General features: G+C 33.9%; 1 protein-coding gene across 5 annotated transcripts in view; it reads left to right on the forward strand.

Annotated features, from left to right (window-relative positions):
* meis2a (Meis homeobox 2a) overlaps window positions 1-12899 on the forward strand; it is a 165272-nt gene that overhangs the window by 62228 nt on the left and 90145 nt on the right. The window lies entirely within an intron of this gene.

Raw genomic sequence — 12899 nt, forward strand, 5'->3', positions numbered from 1 at the left:
ATATATATATATATATATATATATGTTTTAAGTATTATTATTTAGTTTTAATTAAATATTTTAGTACTTTTTAAATCTTATGATTTTTTTTACATTTTTTATTTAATTTTTAATGGGTTTTTTTAATATTATTTTTATGACACAAATTACTGCACATTTTTAATTGCCATCATTTATTTTAAAATAAAAAGTTTGTGTTTTGTAATTTTTTAATATTATTTTTAACATTTTTTGACGTTATTTCCTAATTTTATTTAAGAAATTGCTGTCCGATCATTTTTATTACGATAATTCATTATTATGTTTTGATATGATTTGTCACACATTAACTTTTTCACATTTGTAATTTCATTAAAAAAAGAAACCTCACATTAATTCAAATAAAATGTAGTAAAATAAAATAATATTTTCTTTATTTTTCCCCCTAAAAATGCAATCAAAACAGAGAAAACAAACCTAAAAACCTAAAAATAATCCTAAAAATGATTTTAATTAAATAATAGAAAAATAAAAACAACCAAATAATCAATTATTCTTATTATTTAAACTATTTTGACATAATCGTGGTCTTCATTCTTGCTTCCCCACACTCCCAAAAGTTCAATCGAATCTAAGGAAAAACAAAAATCGATTTGAAAATAACACTTGCTCCCTCATTCATTTTCCTCATGTTGAGGTTTTTGAGTTTTTCCTTGCCCTCATGTTGGTTCCAGATCAGGGGATGGTGTCATAATAGTCTGAAAAAAAATAACCTGTGAAGCCCTTTGAGACTCTTTGTGATTAAGGGCTATACAAATAAAAATGACTTGACTTGACTTAATTTTGTAAAACTATTTCTATGCAAGGGTACGTTTTCTATGCCATAGAAACAGAATCCCCGGAGTTCCTACCATGCAACTGGACATTCCAGGACACCCTGCAAACAAGGGGGGTGGGGGGCATGTAAAGGGGGGTCTGGGGGGCTAAAGATCAAGCTAGCACGCTCGAGCAGCCGTGAAAAGATTCCTTTTTTCGCCTATTCAAACCCTCTCCAGCTAGCGCTTAACCCTCGGGTCTTTAAACGCACCGTCCCGGACTAGCAGCAGCAGTGATGTGTTCAGGGGGAGTCGGTGAATACGGGTTGCGACGGGGTTATGGCTGATGGATTGTCTTTTGAGTGAGCTCATTAGGAAGCCAAACAGAGTTTAGAGAGCCGAGTTAATCGCTTGTGCTGGCTTTGTTCCTTTGCCTCCGGGACATTCGTGGCTAGAGAGCGAGAGAAAGGAAAAAAAAGCCGATTGAGGAGAAGGCGGAGGAGAAGCTTCGAGCTGATGGTTGACTTCTTAATTCGGAATTTTAAGGCCTCGCGGAGTGGGCGTGGCCAAGGGGGTCTTTAATTAAATCAAAATATGTAATATATATAGTTATTAATAATGGCTATTTATGTTTCATGATATTAATATAATTTATAGTTGTTAAAATAGCAATGTTTTATTTATTATATATATATCGTTATTTTTTTTTAAATAATTTAATAATTCTTTTGTTTCTCTGAAGAAATAAAACAATATTAGCAAGAAGCTATGATGAATTAATTATATTTAATAATTATATTAATTATTATATATTTTAGGGATACTTTTGTTAAATTTATGTTATTTCATTTTTGTTGTAAATAATATTTTTCTTTTTTTTCAATCAGTTAAAAACAATATCATATTTGTTTAGTGATAAGAATTGAAGATATACTTTTTAAGGTTTTCTTGCAAAATGAGAAAATAATATTTAATATTAATGACGTATTATTAATATTTTAGTGTATTTAGTTGCATTAATTTATTCATTTTAATTTAAAATATTTGGTATTACTTTACAATGTATTAATTTAAAAAATAAATAAAAAATATGTTTTAATATACATAATTTAATAAATTTTTTGAATTTATTTTAATTTAATTTATTGTATTTTTTGATGATTTTACAATCCATTCAAAACATTTTAGAAAACATTACAAAAAATAATTATAAAAGTAAACTATAAAATAAGAAATATTAAGAAATATGTTTTTTTTATATTATTTACTTATATTTCAACATATTATAAATTGATGTAATAAAATATGTATCTGATTCTCTTATTAATTAATGTTGTTTTTTACATTTAATTTAAATATTTTAAAAAAATAAGAGTAAATAAGTAATATAACTAATAGCTAACAAATTTTAAATTAAAATGAATAAATTAATACAACTAATAGCTAATTCTAATTCTTATGCAATTTTATACTTTTAAAGAAATTCGTTTTTAAAAGGATTTAAAAAAAAAATTGTATTTTTTTGCTTGTTTTGCAAAAATATAGTGGCTTGCAAAATTATTTGGCCCCCTTGAACTTTTAGACCTTTTGCCACATTTTATAAAGATATAAAACCAAGAAGTTATGAAGTGGAAGAAACTTTATTGGATATTTTAAAAAAATTTTAACAAATAAAAAACAAAAAAGTGGGTGTATCAGTGCAGCAAACTCTGTCCAGAAGTTCAGTGAGGATCTCTGAATGATTCAATGTTGATCTAAATGACTAACGATGATCAATGGAATCCACCTGTGTGTCATCAAGTCTCTGTATAAATACACCTGCACTGTGATAGTCTCAGAGGTCTGTTTAAAGCGCAGAGAGCATCATGAAAAACGAGGAACACACCAGGCAGGTCTGAGATACTGTTGTGGAAAGTTTAAAGCTGGATTTGGATACAAAAAGAAGATTGTTCCATTTTTAAACCTGGACTTGTTCCATTGTGTATTTGTTATATATTTTTGGGGAAGTTGTACATTTTGTATACAAAAACACAAAAGCTGCACTGGCTTTCAAAATTGTTGGCATTTATTGTGAGCTGAGGGCAGTCATGAGCATCGTGCCCCCCCCTTACAAGTGGGGGGTTCAACCCCTGCAATTTCGCCTCGCATGCAAATCGTCTGCTGACATCTGGGGGTGACCGCCCACTTTCGGGGTTTGCATGTCTTCATTTCCTGTGCCACTGGTAGAAAACAACCCCCCCCCCCCAAAAGAAAAATACTCCTCTGTGGCACACAACTGTGTATTATTCTGCTCAGTGGAGGTTTTAACATTGTGGATTGCAGTCGTAGACCCCGCCAAAGTAAAGCGCTGCAGAGGAAGACAAATTATATCACAGAATATTATACACTAGTGAATTTTTTTTGCTCTACTCTCTCATAATTTTGAAAAATTTAATCTGATTATTCATTTTTTTAACTCATTTGTAGGTTTTATTTTATCTAAATGTAACTCTGCACATTTTAACTATTATTTTCAACTTCAAAATAATATTTTTATTATTCGAAATTTAGTTGTTAAATGTATTTTTTATTTTTCATGTAATTTTGAAAGTATTAAGTATTGTTATTTTATTATTTTAGTCAAGTAATTTTACCACTATTTTAAATCATTTTATTTATTTTTTAAATTAGTTTTTATTTAAATAGTAATTTTATTTTAATTTTTTTTTCAAAGTGGAGTATTTTTCTAATTAAAAAGGTTTTTATTAAAAAAAATTGTCAGGGGTTTTTGGTTTTTAATCATTATTTTATCATTTTATTATATTTGTAATTTAGATTAAAATATTGTACAGTTTTAATCAAATTATTATTTTTAGAATATTTTTTTTTATTTTTTACTTTTAAATTTTGAATACAATTTGGTTAGTTTGAAATTTTCAAATGTTAATACTCATTGTGTACTATTTTTAATCTGATTACTCATTTTTGTTCTTTATTCAATTTTATATTCTAATTTATTGAATACAATTTTGTTAGTTTTAATATTCATCTTTAATCAAATTAAAAAGAAATTAGTATTTTTTAGTGGTTCATAAAATTTTGATTTTTTTTCTTTAATTGACAATGTAATTTTTTTTATATTTAATTTTTTACAATTTCTGTCATATCTTTCTAAATGAAATCATATTTAATTTCCTGTTTTAATCTGATTATTCATTTTATTTTCTCATTTATGAATATTCAAAAAAATTATGTAATTTTGCTCATTTTAATTATTTTCTGTTAAACTCACTTTGTATTGTGTTACAATTGACTTTGGTTGTGAACCAAATACAGTAAGCTATGTCTACTTGACCAGTTGTCTCAGGTTGTGAGAGTTAGAGTTCTTTTATTAAACTCGCTTTATATTGTGTACTGATTGTTATTTTATCGTATTTTTCTGATTTTAATAAAACAAAATTTGTAAAATAATAATAATAATAATACATTTTATTACGGCCCCTCCTTTTATAAAAAAGGACCCCCCCCTATCGAGCCTGATACTTATCTGCAACATTCCGGGGATGACAAAAAAATATGTGCCCGACGGCGGGGTGAAAGGGTCCCCCCAAAAGGGGCGGGGCCTGTGCTGCACTTGTTCAGGAACCCCTCCCCACCCATTCCGACCCCTCCACCTCGCCTGAATACCCCGACTCCTCACACGGAAAAGCCGTCTAATTAGACGCTCTTATTCCACTTCGTTAAGGGAACACTTAAGCACGTGTTTTCACGTTAGCTGCCTTGCTAGCGCTAAGGAAGTCGGAAGAAGGTTTCACTTTTAACTGCTGTCCGAGAGTCGGGGTACATTTGGGGTCTTGAGCAATGCTACGGAATAAACGTGTTTTTACGTGCCGGCCTTATTTTTTCAGTAACGCGGCAATCTAACTACCACCCTTAACAAGTCAAAGAGGGAGAGAGTCACTCCATATAATTTTACTGTTGACATTTGCTCTGAACATTCACATTTGAAGTGCAGTTGCCTATGTCTACATGACCAGTTGTTATAGAGTTTTTTAAAATTTATTTTCAAATATAAATCAAATCAGATTTATTTGTAATGCGCAGGCAATAAATAAGTTTAAAAACATGTATGCTGTATAAAAAAGTATCCTCTTTTATTCCCGCCCAACAACCCAGAACACGTAATACATACATACACAATCATTAAAATACAATTGTACTGCTGACATTTGCTCTGAACATTAACATTTGAAGTGCAGTTGCTTATGTCTACATGACCAGTTGTTTTAGAGTTTTTAAATTTTATTTTCAAATATAAATTAAATCAAATTTATTTGTAATGCACAGGCAAAAAATAAGTTTAAAAACACAACAACAACCCAAAACACGTCATACAGACATACACGATCATTAAAATACAACAAAAACAAAATAAAAAGTAATAAAAATAAAATGTAATAATGACAAGGCACAGACAAACCATGTGAGGAAAGGGACCTGAGGAAGAGTTATCCACAGTGATGTTACACTCTAGTATCAAACACACTTTATATTGTAGAACTATTTTTTTTGTGTGTGAAAATACTTAAAGTACAGTAGCATATGTCTACTTGAGCAGTTGTCTGACTAGACAGGGTCGTCAACCTTTTTCAAGCTGACAGATGCTTTTTGTTATTATTTAGCATTTCTAAAATACCATGTTATTACTATTATGTTATGTTATTACTCTGTTAATTATTGGAAGTAGAGGTGAATAGACTCAGTTAAACACCTAAAAAAATAATTTAATTAGTAGTTTTTAGAACAGGTCAGCGGGCACCTCAGCTATACTTAGGGGACACCCTGGTGCCCGCGGGCACCTCGTTGGAGACCACTGCACTGGAGATTGTGATATCTTCTATAGAGTTAAACTCACTTTGTATTTTGTTACAATTGACTATTGTTGTGAACAAAATACTTGAAATACAGTAGCCTATGTCTACTTGACCAGTTGTCTTAGGTTGTTAGAGTTCATCTGTTAAACTCACTTTATATTGTGTACTGATTGTTATTTTATCGTATTGTATACTGATTATTTTGGTTATACTTCAAGTATAGTATACTCTATTCTTGGTGAAGTGGAATAAATATTACAAAGTTCTATAACACAATTACTTATCTGTTCTTCTCTATTTAACTGAGTCGAATGCTGCTCAGAAATTTCAAATTTTCTGACATAAAGCAACGGAAAATAGTTGTTTGCTTGGTAACTAGTTACTTTGACTATAAGGTAATTCATTTACTAACTTTTTGGAAGAAGTAGTAAGTCACTGTAATCCATTACTTTTTCGTGCCTTGAACAAGCCTAGTAATGGTCTGGAGGTCTGGGTTTTTGCCCAAGGAGCCACCATTTCCTTAATTGGCATGAAAGGTTTTAGGGCCATTGATGAGCGCTAGCAATTTGTCAGCCTGTTTGCTAAGCTGTTGTTTTATGGCCCACTAGCGAGGGTCTTGACGCTTGTTTTAGCACACATCAGGAAATCGGCGGGCCGCTAACTCATTAGCAGAGCTAGAGTATTTTCTTAGTTTTGACGACCACCACTTGCAACATACTTCTCAAAGACTTACCATGCAAGCTAACGCTAATATGTTAGCTTAGCTAGGGTTTTTTTTCGTTTTTTGTTTTAATCCTAATTAAAACCTATTTGCAAAATACTATATAAACTGACCTTACAAGCTAACACTAACACATTATACTGTTAGATATTTTGTTTTTGTTTTGAACTCTATGACAATCTCCGCATTGAAACTGACGTACCACAAACTTCTGAAACCGTCCCCGTAAGCTAACATTAACACTTTAGCCAAGTTAATTGTTTTTGTTTTTTTAAAATCTGTGTTTTTTAGTAGCAGACGTACAAACTCTTCAAAACTGACTCTGCAAGCTAACGCTAACACTTTAGCCAAGCTACGTTGTTTTTTTGTTTTTAAATCAGCGTTTTTTTCGTGATTAATTCAGCTACTGTCCATAAAACCGACATAAAACTCCTAAAAACTACCCTGCGAGCTAACCCTTATATGTTGGCTAAGCTAGGGTTTTTGTTTTGATTCCGCGCCTATGTTTAAATTCAAACTGACGTACCACAAACTTCTGAAATTGTCCCCGTAAGCTAATATTAAGAGTTTAGCCAAGCTAAGTTGTTTTCTATGTTGGCTAAGCTAGGCCTTTAGCCAAACTAAGTTGTTTTTTTTCTCTTTTCAACCCCGCAATTTTTCATTATTCAGCTATCATCTATTAAAACAGACATACAACAAACTATTCAAGACCGACCCTGCAAGCTAACGCTAATACGTTGGCTAAGCTAGGGTTTTTGTTTTGTTTTTGATTGCGCGACCATCTCTACATTCAAACTGACGTACCACAAACTTCTGAAATTGTCCCCGTAAGCTAATATCAAGACTTTTTTTTAGTAATTCAGCTTCCATCCATTAAAACAGACATACAGACTCTTCAAAACTGACTCTGCAAGCTAACACTAACACTTTAGCCAAGCTACGTTCTTTTCTGTTTTTGAATCCGGGTTTTTTTCATTATTAATTTAGCTACTATTCATAAAACTGACATAAAACTCCTAAAAACGACCCTGCGAGCTAACGCTAATACCTTGGCAAAGCTAGGGTTTTTTGTTTAGTTTTTGATTCCGCGACCATCTCTACATTCAAACTGACGTACCACAAACTTCTGAAACTGTCCTCGTAAGCTAATATTAAGACTTTAGCCGAGCTAAGTTGTATTTTTTCTTTAACTCCACAATTTTTCATTATTCAGTTACCATCCATTAAAACAGACCTACAACAAACTGAGCCTGCAAGCTAACGCTAACACATAAGCCAAACTCCGGGTTGTTTTTTCTTTTTGTTTTTTTTAATTCCACATTTTTTTTCTTATCAAGTCCACCACCTTCCCTACATTAAAACCGACATCCCAAAACAAACCCCGCAAGCTAACGCTAACACATTAGCCCAGCAAGAATTGCACCATGTTTACAGTTCCTCGGCTAATGAGCTAAACCCCGAAACCAATTTACCCGGGCGGTAAAATCCATGCCGATGCATTTTTAATAACTCGTTTGTTTGCTCCGTCTTCTTATTAGAAAAAAAACAAACTTTTCGGTCATGTTTGAGAAAAAAGAGGAGGCTCCGCCCCCCCGGACCCCAATTTCTCCAAGGGTGCCGCTTTTTTACCGAAAGGGCCCGAGGCTACGCCGCGCGTCTAGGCTCCCCCAGGCCTTTTGCCAGCCTCTTAATAGCCAACCCCCATCTGTGTCACACGGCCAGATGATAGGGCGCCCCCCACCCTACTTACTTTTTTTCAAACCCCCTCCACTCTTTACTCGGCCCCTATTTTTTCATCCACACAGGTTGGAATGGGAGTTGCCAGGGAACAGTCAGAAGCTATTAGCGTTTGGGACAATTTACCCTCAGGCGATCCTTCTCGGGCTCCTCAGGATGGGGGGGTGTCTTTTTCTTAAAGGGGGGGGGGTAAAGCCAGACGCTCTCCTTTAGATGTAATGAGGACGTGCAACTTGCCACTTCTTTATTCTTATGCCCCCCACCCGCTCCGAGATTCTTTGTCTTTTGCACCTTTTGCACCCTCCAAGGCCTCGTTTTTTTCTTTTGCACCTTCAATGGCCTCATTTTTTTGTATAAGGTGTTTAATGCAAGGCAAATGCAGGAAAACCTTTTTTTTTTTCTTTTTTTTTCTGTGCATGTTGAGGTCGTTTTACTTCATCAATAGGTATTTATTGATAATTATCGCGCCTACCTATTGTTATTGATCCGAACGGCAAAATATGTCGATGTTGACATAATATGAATACATAATAAATGGTAAAATAGTTTGGGAAGATAGATAGGATAGGGATAGAAAAGAAAGAAACAAGGGATAGTGGGGAATAAGGAAGGAAGGAATGACAGAAGGATTGATGAACTGAAGGACAGAAAGAAGGAAGGAAAGGAAGGAAGGACGGAAGGATGAGAAGAACAAGAAAAAAAAGGAAAGAAGGAAGTAAGACATAAATATATGCATAAAGACATGGATGGAAGGAAGAAATGAGGAATAAAAAAGAAAAGAAGAAAATAAGAAGGGAAGGGAGAAATGAAGGAAGGACAGAAGAAAGGAAGAAATAGGGGTAGAAAGAAAGAAACACGGGGGGTGGGAAATGAAGGAAGGAAAAAAGGAAGGAAGGAAGGAAGGAAGGAAGGAAGGAAGGAAGCAAGGAAGGAATAGGAGAGGAAAGAAACAAGGGAAGGTGGGAAATTAAGATAGATAGATAGATAGATAGATAGATAGATAGATAGATAGATAGATAGATACATAGATATTTTATTCATCCCCGTAGGGAAATTCACACTTCCAGCAGACTGAGATCATTTCTTCCTCATGCCACGAGGCTCTTTAACTCCACCCGGGGGAGTAAAAGCCCACATTAAACCCCACCCCCACATTTGCATATTACCCTATTTTTATTACAGTGTGTATTTTCCGTAGCACTATTGAAATACTCTATATCAACACGTTATATTGGGTATTTCTGTATTCTATATATTTTATTTTATTATTGTTTTATTTTCAACACAAGGAATGCAATATTAAATACAATAAAAGAAATATGATACAGAAATAAATGATAATTATCCGAATGATATCAATGTGTAAAAATAAACAAATTGTCATGTCGCAATAATCATTGACATCAATAAAAATAATTAATTAATAAAAAAAACAATAAAATACAATAAAATTATAAGTAAATTAATAACGCGAGCACAATTGTAACGATATGTATAAATTAGTACATAACTAATAAGAAAGTATTTTATATAATGCAATAAAAAGCATAAGAAAATTGAATTACATTCAAGCAAATCATATTTAAAATGAACAAAACAATTACAAAAACTATAAAAATATAACTAGAAAAATATTAAATGTATTAACCAAAATAATAAATATTTTTGAAATTATAATTTAATTAAGAATACGTATCTTAAAAATGAAATAATGGACAAATAATATACAAAAATAGCTAATAAAAATGGTCTCTTATAGGCAATACAACATAATAGTAAAAACAGTTTAAAATAAATTAATACAATTATTTAATAATAATTATATTTTATATATATATATATATATATATATATATATATATATATATATATATATATATTAGCCACTCGAATATTTAAAATAGTCTTAAAATTCTATAGCCGTCATTGGCAGTGAATGAGTTATATAAAAAACAAACGAACAAATAAAAAATTCACGTCAAAAGGAACTTAAGAATAAGGAATTCTAAATTGAATGTGGAGAGAAAACGTAATGATTTTATGTTTGTATATACACTATATTTTATTTTTATTTTTTTTTGTATATTTTTATACATAAAGATTTTTTTCTGTTAATTTTATTTAGCCTTTCTTGTTTTTTTTCTCTTTTGGCATTCATGTTTTGTTTATTTTTTTGAACGCCAACTTAAACATACCATAAATCGCTAAGCCACGCCCACTTTTAAAGTCACAGCGCATATTAAACCTGTTATACAAAAACAAGGTGTTATAAACCCAGTCCAGCTTGTTCACTCACAGTCAAAGTTTTTGACATCTTTAGCCGTCATATGCAGTGAATGAGTGATCATATGGAAACATACGTTGGCTTGGAAAGGGATGGGCACCACCAGGCTGTGCATGCCCAAGACACACCACCCGTGTGGTTAAGAGATCCAACCAACCACATCACCAAAGTGTCTTTCAAACATAGGTGTTTATAATCCACAGCCTGGTATTGTTGACTTCCGTAAAGGGTCACATTATCTCAGGAAACCCCCCTCATTTGCACCCTTCGGCCCCTTGCCCCCTCGCAGTCGGAGTTTATTGTTTTAGGCTTTCCTGAACAAGGATTCGTACTTAGCGCGGGATTTACCGTCTAATGAACTTCGGCCAACTTGCTTCTTTGACTTCGGGTGCTAAGTCGGCACTTTTGGGTGCCCCTGTTTTTTTTTCACTAATGATGTGGAAAGAAAACAAGGACAAGAGGGGGGGAAAACGGGGGGTTGGGGGTTGTTCAGATCCCCCCCTGCCCTTGTATTCTTCATTTATTTTGCATTTTTTTTAAGGTTATTAGTTGAAATATTTATGCGAGATTAGCACCCATACAGGCGGCGGTGATTGACGGGGTTCCAAAGAGGGTGGGACGCGCCGGGTTCGGATTCGGAGGAAGTCCCGGTCTTGGTCCGCCTTGGCGGAGGACTTTTTCAAATACATAATTTAGATGCCCTCAAGGAAGGCTTTCAAGGCATCTGTGCCCCCGGGCCAGAAAAAGAAAAGGAACCCGCACCGCTAAAAGTAAATCATTTTTTTCGTTAATGCACTTTTAATGCGGGGAAGAAGCGAGTGGAAGAAGGACAAAAGTTTTCGGGGTGTTGATTTAAAAAAGGAAGTGGGGTTTTAGGTTTTGTAATGGGAATGAAGATAAATGGAGATACACAAACAAAAGTTTTTTTCTAAAAGCTGAGGCGAGGAGGTCTCAAAATGTTGGTATTGGTGAGTATGGAGCCCAATAAATTGAGTTTTTACTTACAGACACTACTCCCAAACCATGCTGGTAAACTACTTGAGTTTTTCCTTGCCCTCATGTAGGTCATAGATCAGGGGATGGTGTACTAATAGACTGTGGTTTGCAATAATCTGTGGTCTGTGCTGCCCTTTGAGAATATTTGTGATTCGGGGCGTCACAAATAAATAGGACTTGACTTGACTTGAGGTTTTTGAGTTTTCCCCTGCCCTCATGTAGGTCATAGATCAGGGGATGGTGTACTAATAGACTATGGTTTGCAATCATCTGTGGTCTGTGCAGCCCTTTGAGAATATTTGTGATTAAGGGCGTCACAAATTAATATAACTTGACTTGACTTGAGGTTTTTGAGTTTTTCCTTGCCCTCATGTATGTCATAGATCAGGGGATGGTGTACTAATAGAGTGTGGTTTGCAATAATCTGTGGTCTGTGCTGCCCTTTGAGAATATTTGTGATTCGGGGCATCACAAACAAATAGGACTTGACTTGACCTGAGGTTTTTGAGTTTTCCCCTGCCCTCATGTAGGTCATAGATCAGGGGATGGTGTACTAATAGACTATGGTTTGCAATCATCTGTGGTCTGTGCAGCCCTTTGAGAATATTCGTGATTAAGGGCGTCACAAATTAATATAACTTGACTCGACTTGAGGTTTTTGAGTTTTTCCTTGCCCTCATGTATGTCATAGATCAGGGGATGGTGTACTAATAGACTATGGTTTGCAATTATCTGTGGTCTGTGCAGCCCTTTGAGACTCTTTGTGATTAAGGGTGTCACAAATTAATATAACTTGACTTGACTTGAGGTTTTTGAGTTTTTCCTTGCCCTCATGTAAGTTGTAGATCAGGGAATGGTGTACTAATAGACTGTGGTTTGCAATAATCTGTGGTCTGTGAAGCCCTTTGAGACTCCTTATGATTAAGGGCGTCACAAATAAACATGACTTGAGGTTTTTGAGTTTTTCCTTGCCCTCATGTAGGTTGTAGACCAGGGGATGGTGTACTAATAATTTGAATTTGAAAAAACTATATCTTATTATTAATATTTATTTTGTGGTGTTTGTTTATTATCTTTATTATTTTGAATTCCAGTATATTTATATTACTTATATTATTATTATTATTTACATTTGGGGAATTTCTTGCTATATTTTATGTTTTCCTACCCTTTTGCTATTTGCATGCCCAGATAACGTTAGCTTGTGTTAATGTCTGCTAGTAAACAGAAAACTTCAGATTAATAGCCCAAAACTTTTAAGGGACCCGATTATCGACAAAAACAGCGCTGCACCGAGTCTGCAATGTAATTCATAAATCTGTCTGTACGTCCAAAACTCTTGCTTAGATCTTTAGTCCTTAAAACCCTAACCCACCCCTCGTAGCCCCTTCCAGCCTCCAGGATATGTAAGAACAGCGCCGGGTCTCAACCTAAACCCCTCACTCAGCACCGGACTTTGTAGAAAGTCCGGCTAAATCCCTGCCCCTCCTTGTGTTCCCCCCTTTCATATTTGG

Source organism: Urocampus carinirostris, chromosome 15 (assembly GCF_059441175.1).
Source record: "Urocampus carinirostris isolate Australia breed hairy pipefish chromosome 15, RoL_Ucar_1.0, whole genome shotgun sequence".
Classification (NCBI taxonomy): Eukaryota; Metazoa; Chordata; class Actinopteri; order Syngnathiformes; family Syngnathidae; genus Urocampus; species Urocampus carinirostris.